This window comes from Tamandua tetradactyla, chromosome 12, assembly GCF_023851605.1.
Source record: "Tamandua tetradactyla isolate mTamTet1 chromosome 12, mTamTet1.pri, whole genome shotgun sequence".
Taxonomy (NCBI): Eukaryota; Metazoa; Chordata; class Mammalia; order Pilosa; family Myrmecophagidae; genus Tamandua; species Tamandua tetradactyla.
The window spans coordinates 38,182,802-38,200,017 of NC_135338.1; the positions used below are offsets into that span (position 1 = coordinate 38,182,802).

General features: G+C 42.1%; 1 protein-coding gene and 1 long non-coding RNA gene across 2 annotated transcripts in view; one reads left to right on the forward strand and one right to left on the reverse strand.

Moving 5' to 3' along the window:
• Positions 1–17,216, forward strand: part of NRXN3 (neurexin 3) — a 1,607,649-nt gene that overhangs the window by 567,287 nt on the left and 1,023,146 nt on the right. The gene's annotated exons all lie outside the window — the stretch shown is intronic.
• Positions 1–17,216, reverse strand: part of LOC143652065 (uncharacterized) — a 47,758-nt gene that overhangs the window by 10,468 nt on the left and 20,074 nt on the right. The window contains exon 2 of the long non-coding RNA XR_013160383.1: positions 7,828–7,897. This is a non-coding gene — a long non-coding RNA (uncharacterized LOC143652065). The remainder of the gene's footprint in view (positions 1–7,827; positions 7,898–17,216) is intronic.

Below are 17,216 nucleotides of genomic sequence, written 5' to 3' on the forward strand. Positions count from 1 at the left end.
TTGCAATTTTAGGTTTTCATTTCTAGCTGCTCTAAGGTACTAGAGGCTAAACAAATATCAGTTTAATGATTCAACACTCATACTCAGTTGTTAAACCCTAACGTCTCTGTATAACTCCACCATCATCTTTGATCTTTCTCTCATTCCTTAGGGGTATTTGGGCTATGACTGCTCTAAATCCTTCATGTTGGAAGGGGATGTCAATAATATTGGATATGGGGATGGAACTAGTTGATGTTCTGGAAGGTATGGCCCCTCTGCATTTCAGGATTTATCTGGTCTAGGGACCCATCTGGAGGTCGTAGGTTTTGGAAAGTTACTCTAGTGCATGGAAGCTTTGTAGAATCTTATATAATGCCATAGATATTCTTTAGGATTGGCAGGAATGGTTTTGGTTGGGGTTTGGCAAGTTATGATAAGTAGCAATGTCTAATTGAAGCATGTGTAAGAGTGACCTCCAGAGTAGCCTCTTGAGTCTATTTGAACTCTCTTAGCCACTGATACCTTATTTGTTACACTTTTTTTCATCCTTTTTGTCAGGATTGCATTGTAAATCCCATAGTGCCAGGGACAGGCTCATCCCTGGGAGTCGTTTCCCACACCACCAGGAAGACTTTTATCCCTGGGTGTTGTGTCCCACATAAAGGGGAGGGCAATGGTTTCACTTGCAGAGTTGGGCTTAGAGAGAGAAAGGACATATCTGAGCAACAAAAGAGGTCCTCCAGAGTTGACTGTTAGGCATACCCATAGGTAGGCTAAGCTTTTCCACTCGATGCATAAGCTTCACAAGAGCAAGCCTTAAGATCAAGGGCTTGGCCTAGTGAGTTGGGTGTCTCTAATGTTTTTTTCTTTTTCTTTGAATAATTCCTTTTCAAAGCAAAATGTTGGCCAACAGTGATATGAAACTGCTGAATGATTAGTCTCATTTGCTAATATGTCACCTACATCAAGAAGGACTTGCTTAGAAACATGGAACTTTGGAACTAAAAGAAATTCAATGTGTTTCAGAGTCACCTAGAAGACTTGCCAAAACAAGGCTTGCTGGGTCCCACCCATGGCATTTCAGTAGGTTGTATATGGGGCCTGACAAGGTGCATTTTTTTTTCCAGGCATAGTTTTATTTCAGGGAGAAACAGAGCTGCCCGGGCAGTGTTTCAAGAGAGAGAGAAATGGCTGCCCTGCCCCGAGGTGGCAGTGATAGGGGGGTTATGGCTTGGGGGTAGGGGTTAGGCGGGTTTTCACTGGTGGGTTTTTGGGAGTTGGTAGCTTTCCATTGATGAAGTTTAAAATTTGAACATTGCCTTAGTTATGTAGGGTTGTAACTGTCACAAGGTGGAGGTTGATTATGAAGAGTTTATCACAAGAGGGCAACTGCTGGAGGGTGAAGGAGATGCAGGCTGTTGTGGATTAGGGTGGAGAGGCTTTCTGAAATATTTGCCAGGGGTAGGTCACATCATGGGGGAAGGGGTCCTGTTCTCCCAACCTAACATTCTGGTGTTTTTGGTAATAGGGGGAATGGGGTGATGGTCCATTTCCTGTAACTGCTTCCAGCTGTTAGAATGACTTCCTTTAGTCATCCTAAGAGAAAAAATTTGGGGGTAACTGGAGGTGCGATGGGACAGGAGAAAAAGTTGTTTCTGCTTCTTCTTGATTGAGATACCTCATTCTCATATTCTTGAGTTATTGACTGGACAACTCAGTATATGAGCTGGGAGAGGACCTGTAAGAGACAAGGGCCAAAGAGAAGAACTAAAAATAATATTAGTAATGGTGTTATAAGGAACACAAGAAATGATTTTAGCGGTAAAGTGAAATAGGAGGGAAAGGAGGGTAGCCATGACTGGTCCCCATAATTAGCATCCCAGGCCTTTTGAATGATTTCTGTTTTCTTTTAAGATTTTAAGATTTTCCTCTACCTACCCAGTTTTGTTAACATAGAAACAACGGGTTTCATTTATGATTGCACTGCAACTGTAGTGAGAACATCTAGTGCTCTCCTGTTTTGTAGAACAACTGAAGCTAGACTATCTCCTGTTATTGATTATTAATAGCTCATATGGTTGCATTCCAGGATAGTTGTAATGTGAGGGACATATTTAAAATTGACCATTCTAAAAGTGGAATTCCTACAAACCAAAACAGATTGTGGAGGATGGTGTGTCCTATGCCAGGTTTTTCTAGAATAGGAATATCATGAGCATGAAGTCCAAATTCCGGATCTTCTAAGAACTACCTTTTTTTCCTGTTTTGAGGTTGGACTCAGGTTTTGAGAAAGGAACCTAGATTAGGTATTTGTCTGGAAGAGGTTATTTCTTGGGGTTTTAAGATAGTGGTGTTAGAAGTGATGAATACTTTAGTGCATGTTTCTGTCTATACCCGAGAAGGTACTAAGTATGCAGTGTTCCCACATAGGAAATAAAAATCAGTACCTGTGAGTGACAAGGTGCATTTTTAACTTGTTTCCAGGTGGTGCTGAAGTGGCTGGCCCAGGAACCACACTTTGAGAATCACTGGTCTGGTCTAAGGCCCTTCTTTATACAGATGAGGAAACTGAGGACGTTAGAGAGGTTATCTACAGACACATACAAATCAAACCCTGTTCCTTCCCTACTGAAAACCTTCCATGGTTTCCTGTTTTATTTAGAATAAAATCCAAATCTTTATCACTGGCAAAACTCAGCTTGCCTGGTCTCTGCCCACCTCTCCACATCATGGTACCCACTGAGCACTATTGAACTTCGATGCCACACCCTTATTTTACCATAGGAAAGCAACTAACATCATGACATAGCAGAGAACAAGAAGCAGGGAGGGTTGACTTATATAGGCTTTCAATCCTGGTTTTCAATTTCTAGTATTTCCTTGGGTGTCCAATTATAACTGATTTAAGTCTCACACTTAATGAATTTTCAGTCTATTCTTCCATGTGATGGATCCATCTTGATTTCTCCATACATTTTATTTGGCAAAGAATTTGATCCTTATTATATAATAGCTAACATTTACTGATCAGCTATGTGCCAGATACCATACCAAGCATTTAGCAAACATTATCACATTTAATCTCACAAAAGTCACAAAGAGTAGCTATTATTTATATTTATTTTATAGATGAGGAAACTGATGCTTACAGGGATTAAATAACTTTATGAAAGTCGCACAACTAGTAAGAAGCAGAATCAGGGTTTAGATACAATCTTCTGGGGCTAAAATCTTCATTCTTAGCTAATAAATAATAAGGCCATCCAATTATATCCTAAAATAATTACTGTGTTTGTCTACAGACCTCCAACAGGTCAAATAGTGGCAACCCCTTCTCCTGACTACTATTTTATTAACAAGTTAGAAAATCAGGTGGTGTCTTTGGAGGGACAGAGAAGGCTTTAGCTTGAAAGTATCCTTACAAAACCATAAGGAGAAATTAAATTGGGAATAAGCATGGTCATATTAAAACAGAATTCAGTACCTCATGGTGCCATGTCTTTTGGCTTGGTAATGGAATATTTTATAAGCTACTTAATAGAAGAAAGGCATTTGTTATGAGTTACATGCTACATTTCAACTATTTTTCAGACTAGTTTATGACTTCTACATCCTTGATAATTGAAAAGTCCAATACACTAAAATTGCTTTGAAAAGTAAAATAATTTCACCGGTTGCATCCCATGGAGAGATAATAACAGAACTTTCTTTAGTTACAAAAGAATATCAGGTAGATATTGCTTCCTTAGTGCATTTAGTTTTGACCAAAACTCACTCATTGGTCAGATGAACAAATAATCTGTGTTTATTTGTTAAGGATCAAAATAAATATATAGCAAATCAACTATTCTTTCCACCTGAAGCAAGTCTTAAATAGGATAAATTTTGCAGAAGAAAATTCTCCCTGTGTTTCGTTTGTTTCCTTTTAACAAACTACTCTACCTGAAAGTAACAGTACTTTCTGGACTTCTACCACAGGTCTTTTCATTCTTCCTTCTTCCTTTCTTACCACCCCATCACCTTTCTCTCTCTTTCTATTTTCTTTCATTCAAGCATTCATTCACTTATTCATTTTACATGTAATTATTTTACACAATGTGCCTGATATATTTGTTTTAAATAATGAAATTCACTAGAATTGTCAGAGGAGATCCAAATATGGGACCTCCATAGTTTTGAGGCCACCTGTCATGAAGACCCCTGGGAACTTCCAAAATGGAATCAACTTGGACGGAAACTAAGTCAGAGCAAATCTTGAACCATCTTCTGATACAAAGTACAACTATATGTACATTTAAATATATGCTTATTATAAAATTTCTAAAGAAAACAGTATCAAATTTAATTCACTGTTAAAAAAATATAACATAAGCAAGGAGGAGTTTTCTCAGGAATGTGAGGGTGATAAAAATCAGAAGATATATTAATTATGTTTAATATAATAATCATTATATTAAAGATAAAGGAGTAAAAACCATTTCAATAAATGAAGAAATAATATTTGATATAGTCTATACTTATTATTTAAAATTATCTGAACAAACTTATATTGGAATGTAACTTCTTTATCTTGAAAAGGAGGATTCATCAAAAACCTACAGCAAATACCATATTTATTAAGGTTAGAAACAAAGCTAAGGATGCCCATTATTCTTTGTTTCTATTTATTATTGAAATGAAGAACCCAACCAATGGAATAATGAGAAAAAAATGTTCAAAGCATAAGATTGTAGAAGAATAGGTTGAACCATTCTTATTTATAGAACCTCTATGAGGGCCTATAGGCAAACTGTTAGAACAAAAAGTGATTTCAGCCAGTTTGTAGGATAGAAGACAAACATATAAGCCTAATTAGCTTTCCTATATAATAGTAATTGCCAATAAAAGATGGATTAGAAAAATATCCTATATACAGCAGCAATAAAATTGCAAGGAGCTAAGAATAAATTTTTTTAAAAGATTCAAGATCTTTATGGGAAAAAGATAACCAAATATTATTGAAAGACATACGATGGAGTCGTGAATAAATCACCAAAATCCATCATGTTTGTGTATGGGAAGACTCAATTAACATAAAGATGCCAATTCTCTCTACATTATTCTATAAATCCAATACAATTCAAACTCCCAAAATATTGTTTTATTAAACACGATAAGCTGATCCTATAATTCATAGTAATTCAAGGGACCAACATTAGTCAAGAAATTTGGAAAAATAAAAAGGTAAAAGACATGCCCCCCAGATATCAAGATACATTTTATATCCAAAATAATGACAATAGCCTGACATTAGTATAATATACGCACATAGGCCTTTGGGACAGAAAACAACGCTCAGTAACTGACCCATGTATCTAAGGAGAATTGATACATGACTTAGTTGACATTACAAATCAGTGGGTATGGACAGACAGTCAATAAATGGTGCTGGGGTAATGGTTAGCTATATAGAAAAAAAATTAAGAGTAGACTTCATCTTTACATCTCATGTAAAACTAAATTATAAAAACCTAACTGTGAAATGCAAAACTTTAAAAACTGTAAAGGAAAATATAGGTGAATAGCTTTATATCTATGAGTGAGAAATATTTCTTAAACAGGACCAGGAAAAAAGGCATGGATCATAAAGACAGTAATGATACATTTGATAACAATTAAGTTTAAAACTTATATTCAAGGGAAGACAACATAAACATATTAAAAGATAAGCCACAGGCTCAGAGAAGATATTGGCAATTCAATAATATACAAAGGATATTATCATAAATTATATAAAAGCCTGCTACAAATCAAGAATAAAAAGACGAATAATCCAACAGGTAAATAAACAAAGGATATGAACAAATAAATTGCAGATATTGAAACCAAAATATATATTAAGCATGTGAAAGAATATTATCCACCCTAGTAATCATGAGAATACAAATGCAAACAATATTGAAATACTATTTCATAAACATCAGATTAGCAAAAACTAATAACCCTGATAATATTTAGTGCTGCCAAAGAAGGGGAGAAATGGGTTACCTTCATGTCCCAAATAGTGAATGTGTAAATTGAGGCCACCACATTGGAATGCCATTTAGCGTTGAAGTTGTGCATGACATTTGACCTAGTACATCTGTGTTTGTGTAAATGCTTTGGAGAAATTCTCAGACAAGTTCACATTAAGAACACTCCTGGTAATGTACAAAATAAATAAATAATAGAAACAACCTAAATCAGCAGCAGAGCGCATAATTAGACTGTGATATTTTTATACAATAGAATACCATCTGGCAGTGGAACAAACAGAGCTATAGCTGTAACACTATTAGTGAAACTTAAACTATAATCTTTAGTGAAAAGAGCATGTAGCAGAATGGTATTATATTTTGAAACCATCTATATAAAATTTATAAGCATGCAAAATAATCCCATGTTATAGATAGATACATAAAGACTAAGAAAATAAAACATGCATGGACATGATGAATATTCAGGAAAAAAAGTTGACTTCTGGGGAAGAAGGGAAGTGAGACTGCTATGGTGGGGATTTACCTAATCTTACACTGATTTATTTCTTCAAAAATAATCTGAAATAAATATATCAGAAATTTAGGAATTAATAAAGGCCATATTGTATATATACAAGCATTTATTACATTATTATTTCTACTTACTTGGATGTTTGTAATATTTTAAAATGAAATATAGATCCTTAGAGAAGTACCCTGAGTAGGGAACCACCCATATGAGATACGGACTCCGAGGGTTCAATGAGTTTATTCTCTCAGTTCCTGCACTCCCTGTTCTCGGTGGGGGTGGGGGTGGGGTGGTGGAAACATTGAGTCAGTAAAATTATATATGACCACTTAGCATAACTATGTAGACTCTTTAAAAAAATGTTAAAATTGTGAATTCTAAATTCAGATTTATCAAAGGTCAATCATAGACATGCAAAACCAACTAAGGACCAAAAAGAATAAACATTAAAAAAAAATACAAATAAAGCAGTTTGATATAAAGTCCAGAACAATATGTAGTTTCTTCTCCCCCCATAAAATCAGACCAGAGATGCTCATTAGCCATCCTGAAGGATTATCTATATACATGAGCAACAGCCAGCAGGAAAACCAGCGCAGGTTAATATAAAACAAAACAAAACCTGCTCATGTAAAGGGAAAATGAATACTCCACATCATGGCTGCCCCTTCCCATATACATCCTTCAGCTCCTCAAACAGCTTTTCCTTCTTTGACCTTCTCGTTGGAGACCTCTTCTTAAGCAGTTACACACAGCTCTGCAAATGTTAGAGTGACATTTGGACTGGGCGTACGTGATCGGCTCGCCCGCTGTCTGGGCTCCCCCAGGGGCCGGCTGAGCTCTAGCAAGACCCTATTCGCCTCGCAGGCCTCACCTCCCAGAGCCAGCAATAACATTTACCAGCTACAGTTTTTTCCGTCTTCAAATATTTCCTCTGACCCATGTGACAGTGTTCCAGCTTCTCTATAGACTGGGACCTAGAGAGTGGTTTAGAGAGAGGCGAGTCCTCCTTTAAGAACTTGTAACATTTACCTTTCATTAAAGATTTTACTTTAGCTTTAATTGGATTCCCCCCCTAGGATTCTTATATGTTTGGGAAAAATTAATTACTGAAATCTCACACCTGTAAGAGCGGGGGCACTACCTTTCATTCCATGGACACTCTGAAAACACTGCTTCTGGTTAATAAGGAATTAAATCTGGGTGTTCACTGAAAGCTTTTGGGAATCTTTAAGAATACAGAACTGACTAGTAAATTCTGCAAGTATAAATCATAACAGTAGAAAGCAGGTTGGAAACCTTACTATGTGTAATACATACCAGGAACAGGGGTAGTCAGGTTCCTGAAGAAGGCAGGTATATTCTCTCTTGTTTGATGTATCTCCAGTGCCTGAATTGAATGAACAAATAAGAATGAGTGGAACAATCTCTCAGCTGACTAATGAGTTATGGACTAATATAATCCTTTGTTTTACAAGTGAGGAAACTGAGCATCAAAGAGATTAAATAAATAATTTGATTAAATAAAGTCAGTGGTGGCAGGCCTGGCCAGTTGGCCTCAGATGCAGCTTGAAAGCTTAATTTTTTTTCTGGAATAATGTGTGTTTATAGAGGGACACATATATGGAGGGACATATGTGTCAGAAATTGTGATGATAAACACAGCAAGGAAAGTTTAAAATGAATGAGAACACAGTAGAACTGTGAATTAGTCAGGATTCTCTAGACAAACAGAACCAATAGAAGATATCTGTAAATGTGGGAGTTATAAAGGTGTCTCATGCAACCAGGGAAATGGAAGAGTCCAAAATCCATAGAGCAGACTGTGAAGCAGGTAGCGCCAATGAAGGGCTTTGAGGAACTCCACAGAAGAGACTCACTAGCTGAAGAAACAATGAAAGTCTCCCTACTTCCTTAAATATCTTCAACTGATTGGATTACCTCATTTGTGGGAGACATGCAAATGACCACAGATGTAAAAAGCCACAACTGACTGATGATTTAATAAACCAGCCTTCTAGTTTATCAACCAGCTGTGAAAAATACTTGCAGCAACGATCAGGCCAGTGCTTGCCACAACCTAACCATCACAGTCCACCCCTTGTCAACTTGGCAGTTATGCGCATCACCTGGAAACATGCTTAATTTCCAAATACAGCACAAAAATGGACTCTTGTTTTGCCTAACAATACTCAACTGTTCTGTGTACAACTGGAAATGCACTACATCTCTCCAGAATAGGCTGCAAGTTCTCAGATAACATTCACTCTTAAACTTTGTAGCTTATAACTGAATACTATAACATGAGCAATATAACTTGTGTCATATGATAAGAAGAAAACAATATATTTGCTTGTATACAAAACAAACATACTCATAAAAAAAGAGGAAATATTTATACCATCACAGTCCTCATTTCTGTACCTGTTCATGTGGTCATAATTCAGATTTATCACTACCTTCTTTCACTACCCGTTCCATGTTCCCTTTACCCTTAGCCAGCACTTGAGCTGGCTGTGGTTCTTCCTCAGGTGGAGTGACCCAAACCGTCATTCCTGAAGTTTCTGGGTCATTGCTAGTACTGAATGGATTGGGTTGTTGCAGTTTTCAATTGACTTTAATCACAGGGTATTGCCGCTGATAGCTTCAGCCGGGCCGCGCGACCGGTACACTGGGTGGGTTTGGGGCGAGCTCGCAGGGAATTAACCTGGGTAAGCTGAAGCCGGCGCTTTCCCCAGCCGGTGGTCGCGAGAAGTCGTCACTCAGGCCAGATGCGGGTTTTAAGCTTTATTGATACACACCGGGATGGGCCACCCGGGAACCCGAGGAGTGAGACGTCTGGGGTCCGAAGACCCCGGGGCTCGGACGACCCAGAGTGGGGTAAGCGTGGGGCTTAAGTACTCTCGGGGAGGGGTGGAGTCTTGGGCGCACACGTCAGGAAGGGACAGCCAATCACACAAGGCAAGAGGCAGTTGCTAGGCTGAGGGCTTAGGTTAGGTATAGAGGAGTGAAGAGAATAACAGGAAGGCTTGCGGTTTAGTGGTGAGCTACGGAAATGGGCGGTCTACAACAAGAGGGGGAAGAGGGGAACAGAGAGGAGGGTTACAGGTACGGAGGGCAGAGAGTGAATGTAGAGAGGGAGAGAAGGATTAAAAAATTTTAAGCATGGCTAGGCTCCAGTCCCTGAGAAATATGCCACAATTCCTCTCCTTTTTCTTTTAAAGGCTCACCTGTGTGACAGGTGGTGGGCATTAACCTTTGCTGGGAGGGGTAGGGATGAGATTCCCCTTGCACTTGAGGCTCAGAATTTCAGGGGAAGGGTATGTGCTGAGCCGACCCTTATGCAAATCCCATGTGCCCCAGAAGAGCCAGAGGAGGTCTGTTAGAGAGACCCTCTTCTGCGACTACTTTGTGTCGCACCCAGCGGTACCCATCTGGTAGCCGTGCGGCGGCCCCAGATGCACGTACTCTGGTAACGTGCAGCCCCCGTAGGGGAATGGAGAGGACAGAGGAGTGGCGGAGGCACACAGCTTGCTGGGCTAGTATTACAGCAGTATGGGGCAGGCTCCTCAAGGTGATCAGTCTTGAGGGCAAGACCCAGGCCCCAGGGTGATCAGTCCTGGGGGTGAGCAACACTAGCGAGCCATACCTGAACCTGGCGACGATTTTCGGCGTCTGAGAAGGGGTTCTGGAGCTCTAGAGCAGCAAGGGCTAAAAGTTTCGTATCTCGCCTGTGACGAGAGATTCTTGAACAGAGACACTTGAGTGTGAAAAGAATAAAAATTAAAATTAGTAGGAGGACACCGTAGAAGATAAGGCTGGAAGGTTGGAAAAGGGAAGAGAATTTATGGAGGAGGTCCGAAAGGAGAGAGCTAGACAGTTTAGGTACAGATAGGTTTTTTATAGCTAGAATTTGAGTTTGAAGGCTGTGAGTATAGTTCCAATCGCGCAGGGTGAGGCGAGGACGAGAGGTGTTGACAAGTACAGGGGTGACACAGAAACAGGGTTTGGTGGGTTAGGGAATTGAGTCCTGCCTGTAAGGACAGGGCCGAGGAGGTGGAACTGGTAAGGTTATTTATGACAGAAGCGGAGGTGGAGGTCTGGGTGAGCGCGACGGCTGCCGTGACCGAAGCTGCAACGGAGGCGATGATGGCTGCAGAGATGGCGGCGGTGATGCCGAAGTCTCGTTTTGCACGTTGGCTAAGCTGAGCGGTGGCGCTGTCCAAGGGTATCTGGGGGGCGACCCACCTGGTCGCGTTGATTGGGATCCAAAGGAGTTTAGGTTGAAGCACTATGAAAACTACTGAGAAAGAGGTATTAAGGTATCAACAAAAAGTTGTGGGAATGTGGGGGAATCGGGGGTGAGGAACAGTAATCCTGGGGGATATTGGACTGCGGCCCACACTTTGCTTTCAGGAGGTTTTGCAGAAGTGGCTGTGGAGAAAATTAGAAGTGTTACAGGGAGGAGCCGCCAGGTGGGAATTCCAGAGGGGCGTGTTAGGGAGAACATTTTTACTGAAAATAATAAGCAGGTTAGCACCTAGAGGAAGAAAATGAGCAGGTTAAAACACGCGATGATGCACAGGAAAATTATGGCAAGTAGGATTCTTTCGAAGAGGCTCCAATCCTTTGGAGCAACTGTTGCTGGGTAGCATAGGGACCGGTAAGCCCATCCTCTTTGACTGCTTTGCGCAGTCGCTTTATATCTTCCTCACTGTGGGGAACTCACGGGAATGGGCGCTGCGGGGATGGGGTGAGATTAATGGGGAAGAGCGCTGCCTGTGTCGGCGGCAGCGGCCGGACCGAGTGCCAGAGCTGCCCTGGACCCGAGGTGGGGGTTGCCGCCTGTGGGATTGCAACAGGGCGGCCGGGGTGAACGAGATGGCGATAGCTCTGTGCACGGCCCTGCGTAAGATGGTGGCGGGGGTGCGTAAAATGGCGGCTGTGCTTCCGGGAAGAAGGGGTTGGTGTTGCTAAGGGAAGGAGGACAGGCAGCAGGAGGGGCAGAGGGTAGGGGGGGGGCAGGACGTCCCGCCTCCGCGTCCTCAGGGAGGGTGGGGTAAAGGCTGCAGCCCTTTTCCGGTCTGGATGATGGGGAAGAAGGCGGAAGGGTGGAGTTAGTTTTTCCGCCCTGAGGCTCTCCGCCATAGTCCTGTAGGGGCGGGTGCCACTCGAGCCGCTCCTCTAAACTGTTATGCAAGAGTGCGGCTAGGGCGCGCACCTGGGGGACCTGGCTTTTAGAGAGAGATTGACCCATACTAGAATTTAGAGGGGACTACTCACTGCTTGTAGAACCTAGGACTGCGTTTATTTAGCAGGAGAGTCTAGTAGGCTTACCTTGGTTCAGAAGAGAGATCCTAGTATCTCCAGTGTCCAGTCGGGGACGGAATGTCCCTGTTCGGGCGCCACTTGCCGCTGATAGCTTCAGCCGGGCCGCGCGACCGGTACACTGGGTGGGTTTGGGGCGAGCTCGCAGGGAATTAACCTGGGTAAGCTGGAGCCAGCACTTTCTCCAGCTGGCGGTCGCGAGAAACGTCTTCACTGAGGCCAGATTCGGGTTAACGCTTTTATTGATACACACCGGGATGGGCCACCCGGGAACCCGAGGAGTGAGACGTCTGGGGTCTGAAGACCCCGGGGCTCGGACGACCCAGAGCGGGGTAAGCGTGGGGCTTAAGTACTCTCGGGGAGGGGTGGAGTCTTGGGCACACACGTCAGGGGGAGACAGCCACTCACACAAGCCAGGCGGCAGTTGCTAAGCTTTAGGCAGGTGTGGAGCTAGAATTAGACATAGAGAAGCGAGGAGAAAAACAGGAAAGGCTGCGGGTTTGTGGCGAGCTACGGAAATGGGCGGTCTACAACAAGAGGGGGAAGAGGGGAACAGAGAGGGGGGTTACAGGTACGGAGGGCAGAGAGTGAATGTAGAGAGGGAGAGAAGGATTAAAAAATTTTAAGCATGGCTAGGCTCCAGTCCCTGAGAAATATGCCACAGGGTATGGTAGTACCAAGAGACCCCCTAGGGGATCTCCTGCATTCCAGGAAAACTCTTATTTACTACCATTGTGTAGCTACAGTCCTATTTTCCCTTGATAGTCAGGATCAGTCACCCTAGACAGTACAGTAATCCTCTTCCTGGCTGTTGATTCAGTGGCATGAGAAGCCCAGAGTGGCCAGGTGGCAGTCTTAACTTCAATGGAATCATTGATGTATCTCCTGGTAGAAGTACTCTTACTTTTGGAACTAAGAACTGTAAACAAACAGAGATTAAGGTTTCAGGGACAAGAAGCAAACATTTTTCTGGAGCCATGAACCCTGGCTATGGCAGAACAGCACCATACAGTGTACTGCTGATTCAGAGCACGTACAACTTCTTGGAGAACATTGTCCTAGCCCTGCAAGGTATTGTCACCTAGTTAGTACCATAATTGGGTCTTCACAAAGGCTATTCCACTTTTCTAACACCCAGCTGCCTCTGGATGATGGGGAACATGATAACAGCAGAAAATTCCATCAGCATTTGCCCTTTTGCAGTAAATGGGTTCCTTAATCAGAAACAATGCTTTGTGGAATACCGTGGCTGTGTATAAGGCATTCCATAAATTTACAGATGATAGTTTCTGTGGAAGCATTGCATGCAAGGAAGGCAAAACCATATCTGGAGTGCGTATGTATCTATTCCAGTTAGAAGAACTCACTGCCCCTTCTGTGATGGAAGTGGTCCAAGGTAATCAACCTGCCACCAGGTAACCAGGTAGTAGGCTGATCACCTTATGGAATGGTACGTATTGGAGACAGAATGTGGGTCTCTGCTGCTGGCAGATTGGGCACTCACCAGTGGCCATGGCCAGGTTGACCTTGGTGAATGGAAGTCCATGTTGCTGAGCCCATGCATAACCTCCATCCCTACCACCAAGCCAACTTTGTTCCTGAACCCGTTGGGCAATGGTGGGAGTGGCAGGGTGAAGAGGATGACTTTATCCACAGAATGAGTCAGCTTATTCATTTGATTATTAAAACCATCCTCTGCTGAATCACCTCTGGTGAGCATTCACACAAGACACAAATATCTTCATGTTCTTTGCCCACTCAGAAAGGTCAATCCACATATGTCTTCCCCAGTCCTCTTCGTCACCAGTTTTCCAGTCATGCTACTTCCAAGTCCCTGACTATCAAACCAAACCATTAGCAACAACCCATGAGTCAATATACAAGTGCACCCTTAGCCAGTTCTCCTTCCAAGCAAAATGACCAACCAGGTGCCCTGCTCAAAGTTCTACCCACTGGGAGGATTTGCCCTCACTACTGTCCTTTAAGGACATCACCTAAAGGGGCCGTGGTACTGCAGCTGTCCACTTCCGGGTAGTACCTGCATATTATGCAGAATCATCTGTAAATCAGGCCTGAACTTTCTCTTCCTCAGTCAATTGATTGTAAGGAACTCCCTAAGAAGCCGTAACTCTGGTCTGGGAAAGGGAAGATAATGTGGTAGGAGTGTCGGCCATGGGCATTTGGACACTTCCTCATGTAACTTACTTGTGCCTTCAGGATGTGCTCAAGCCCTATCTCTTATGTACAATTTCCATCTTATGATGGAGTACATGCCCAACTTTATGGTTTGGTGGGTTAGACAATACCAGCTCATGATAGGCAACTCAGGTCTCATGATAACTTGCTGGTCCACAATTAAGTGTTCAGTCTCTACTAAGGCCCAGTAGCAGGCTACAAGCTGTTTCTCAAAAGAAGAATAGTTATCTGTAGTGGATGGTTAAGGCTTTACTCCAAACTCCAAAGGGTCTGCATTGTTGTATTCCTATAGGGGCCTGCCAAAGAAAGACTCCAGGCAGTATCCCTATTTGCCACGAGATTTCCAGCATCATTTGATCTGCTAGATCATATGACCCAAGTGGCAGAGAAGCTTGCACAGCTTGTTCTGGTCCCTACTCAAGACTAGCAGCTTTTCTGGTCACTGGTAAATGGGCCAGAGTAGCACACCCAAATGGGGAATATGTTGTCTCCAAAATCCAGAGAGGCAAACTAGACATGGTGCCTCTTTTTCAGTTGAAAGAGGGGGCAGATTCAACAGCTTATCCTTCACCTTAGAAGGCTATCTCAACACACCACTGGACACCTAGAAATTTCACTGAAGTGGAAGGCCATTGTATTTTTGTTGGATTTATCTCCCACCCCCTGACATGCAAATGCCTTACCAATAAGTGTAGAGTAGTTCCTACTTCTGCTTACTAGGTCAATCAACATGATATCATTGATATAATGGACCAGTATAATGTCTTGTGCTAGGAAGAAAAGATCAAGGTTCTTGCATATGAGATTGTGATATAAGGCTGGAGAGTTGATATGCCCCTGAGGCAGGACAGTGATGGTATACTGCTGGCCTTGACAGTGAATGCAAATTGTTTATATCTGATAGCTATTGAGAAAAAAAAAAAAGAAAAAAAATATTTACCAGGACAATAGCTGTATATCAGGTACCAGGGAATGTGTTGATTTGCTCAAGCAAAGATACCATGTTTTAATCCTAATTCAATACTGTAGGGTAGAAATTTTAACTGGCTTATCTCTGCAGAGATGCAGGGCATCCAATTGTGGGTGTGAGCTTTTGATTAGATGAAAATGTGAATCCACCCATTCAGGGAGAGTTTTGAATAGTTTACTGGAGTCCTATCAAAGAGGAAACATTTTGGATAGAGCAGAACTGACACAGATGCTAACACTTGAAGAACAGAGACATGCCTATTTGAAGATGCTTGGAACCCAGCAGAAGTGGCCATGAGATGTTAAGCAAGCCAGAACCTGGAGAGCCAAGGGAAACCAAGAGATGAAAGCCAGCCCTGGAGAAGCAAAGTGAGAAGCCCCAACAGGAGCAGAGGCTAAAAACATTGGAGCCCAGAAGCGAGGGACCAGCAGATGCCAGCTGCATGACTACTCAGCTGATAGAGGTGTTCATGACCCATCGGCCTTCCTTGAATTAAGGTATCTTTCCCTGAATGCCGTAGTTGGACATTCTTATAGGCTTAGAACTGTAAACTTGTAACTTATTAAATTCCCTTTATAAAAACCATTGATGTATTACATTTTGTCAACCTGCAAACTAATAAACATTTTCATACCAAGAGTGGGGTGATGCTGCAACTTGCAAATACCAAGTATGTTGGGATGTTTTCCAAATGGATAAGGGGAAGATTCTGGAAGAGTTGTGAGGAGCTTGGTAGAAAAGACCTTGAATGTCTTGAAGAGACTGTTGATAGAAATATAGATTCTAATGATACATCTGATAAGGCCTTAGACAGAAATGATGCATGTGTTATTGCAAACTGGAAGGAAAGCAACCCTCATTTTAACATTGCAAATAATTGGGCCAAATTCAGTACTGCTGTTGGATGGAGGTTAGAATTTAAAGATGATGACCCAGGATATTTAGCTGAGGAAATCTCCAAACTAAATGTGGAAAAGGTAGCCTGGCTTCTCCTTGCAGCATATAGTAAAATGTGACTGGAAAGAGATAAGCTGAAACCTGAACTCTTCAGTACAAAGAAATGAGAGATTGATGGTCTGGAAAATTCTGGTCTCCCAGAAAGAGAGGCCCCAGAGAATAGTGCCCCACATGAGGATTTAACCAAACATGGAAGCAGTCAGCCATTTCAAAAGAGCCAGGATTGGAGATGGAGTTATCCAGGAAGGATTTGTATAAAGTCCTTTTATCTAATGGGCATGATCCTAGTGTACTGCCTAGAAAACCAACACAAATTTTGTGGGACCTGTATAAACGAAACCACTGCCAGTCTGGACTAAAAGGGACAGAAATTGGAGGAAAAATAAGTTCAGAGGCAGAACCATGGAGGCTAAAGTCTGAAGTCATGAAACCTCAGGCCAGGAGAGCAGATCCACTAAGCATTTGGAGAGGGTGAGTTTGCCCCAAAGGTAGAGGATGGGCCTTTTACCTGGTTGCTCAGGAAGCATTGTGCCACCTTATGCCTGGAAGAGGGTGAAGTACATTCTTGGGGATTGGGGAGAGTCTGGCTGTCATCCCATTGTTCTGGAGGAGTTGAGCATATGCCCCGGAGTTGGCAGAGAGCCTGGGTGCAGCCTGGTGTTTGAAGAGGGTAGAGCCGAGAAAAAGGTAGTTTCCTCAATGTCCCCTAATGTTGCACTCAGAGAGAACTGGATCACTGTGTAAGCCCTTGGAAAGGGTAGGACAATGGCTTTCTAAAGCCCTGAGAATAAATGACTCTCAGACTTTGAAATCTAATGGAGTTTGCCCTGCAGGTTTGTAGAACTGTTTGGATCTGGTGACCCTTGTGTTCCTTCCAATTTCTCCCTGTGGAAGTGAGGATATGTATCCAATAACTATTCTTCCTTTGTATATTGACAGCAGATGATTTGTTTTGAGTTTTACAGGTCCACAGTCAGAGGAGAATTTTTGCCTTAGAACAGACCATGCCTATAGCTGATTTTGATGAGATTTTGTACTGGTTTTAACTTCATATTATAGTTGTATTGTTACTGAAATGGTTTAAACCTTTTGTGATATTGTGATGGAATGAATGCATTTTCCATATAGAAAAAAAAAATGTGTCTTTTTTGGGGTCCAGAGGGTTGAATGTGCTGCTTGAAAATATTGTGTACCCCAGAAAAGCCATATTTCAATCCTAATTTAATACTACAGGGCAGAAATACTTGCTTAGATTATC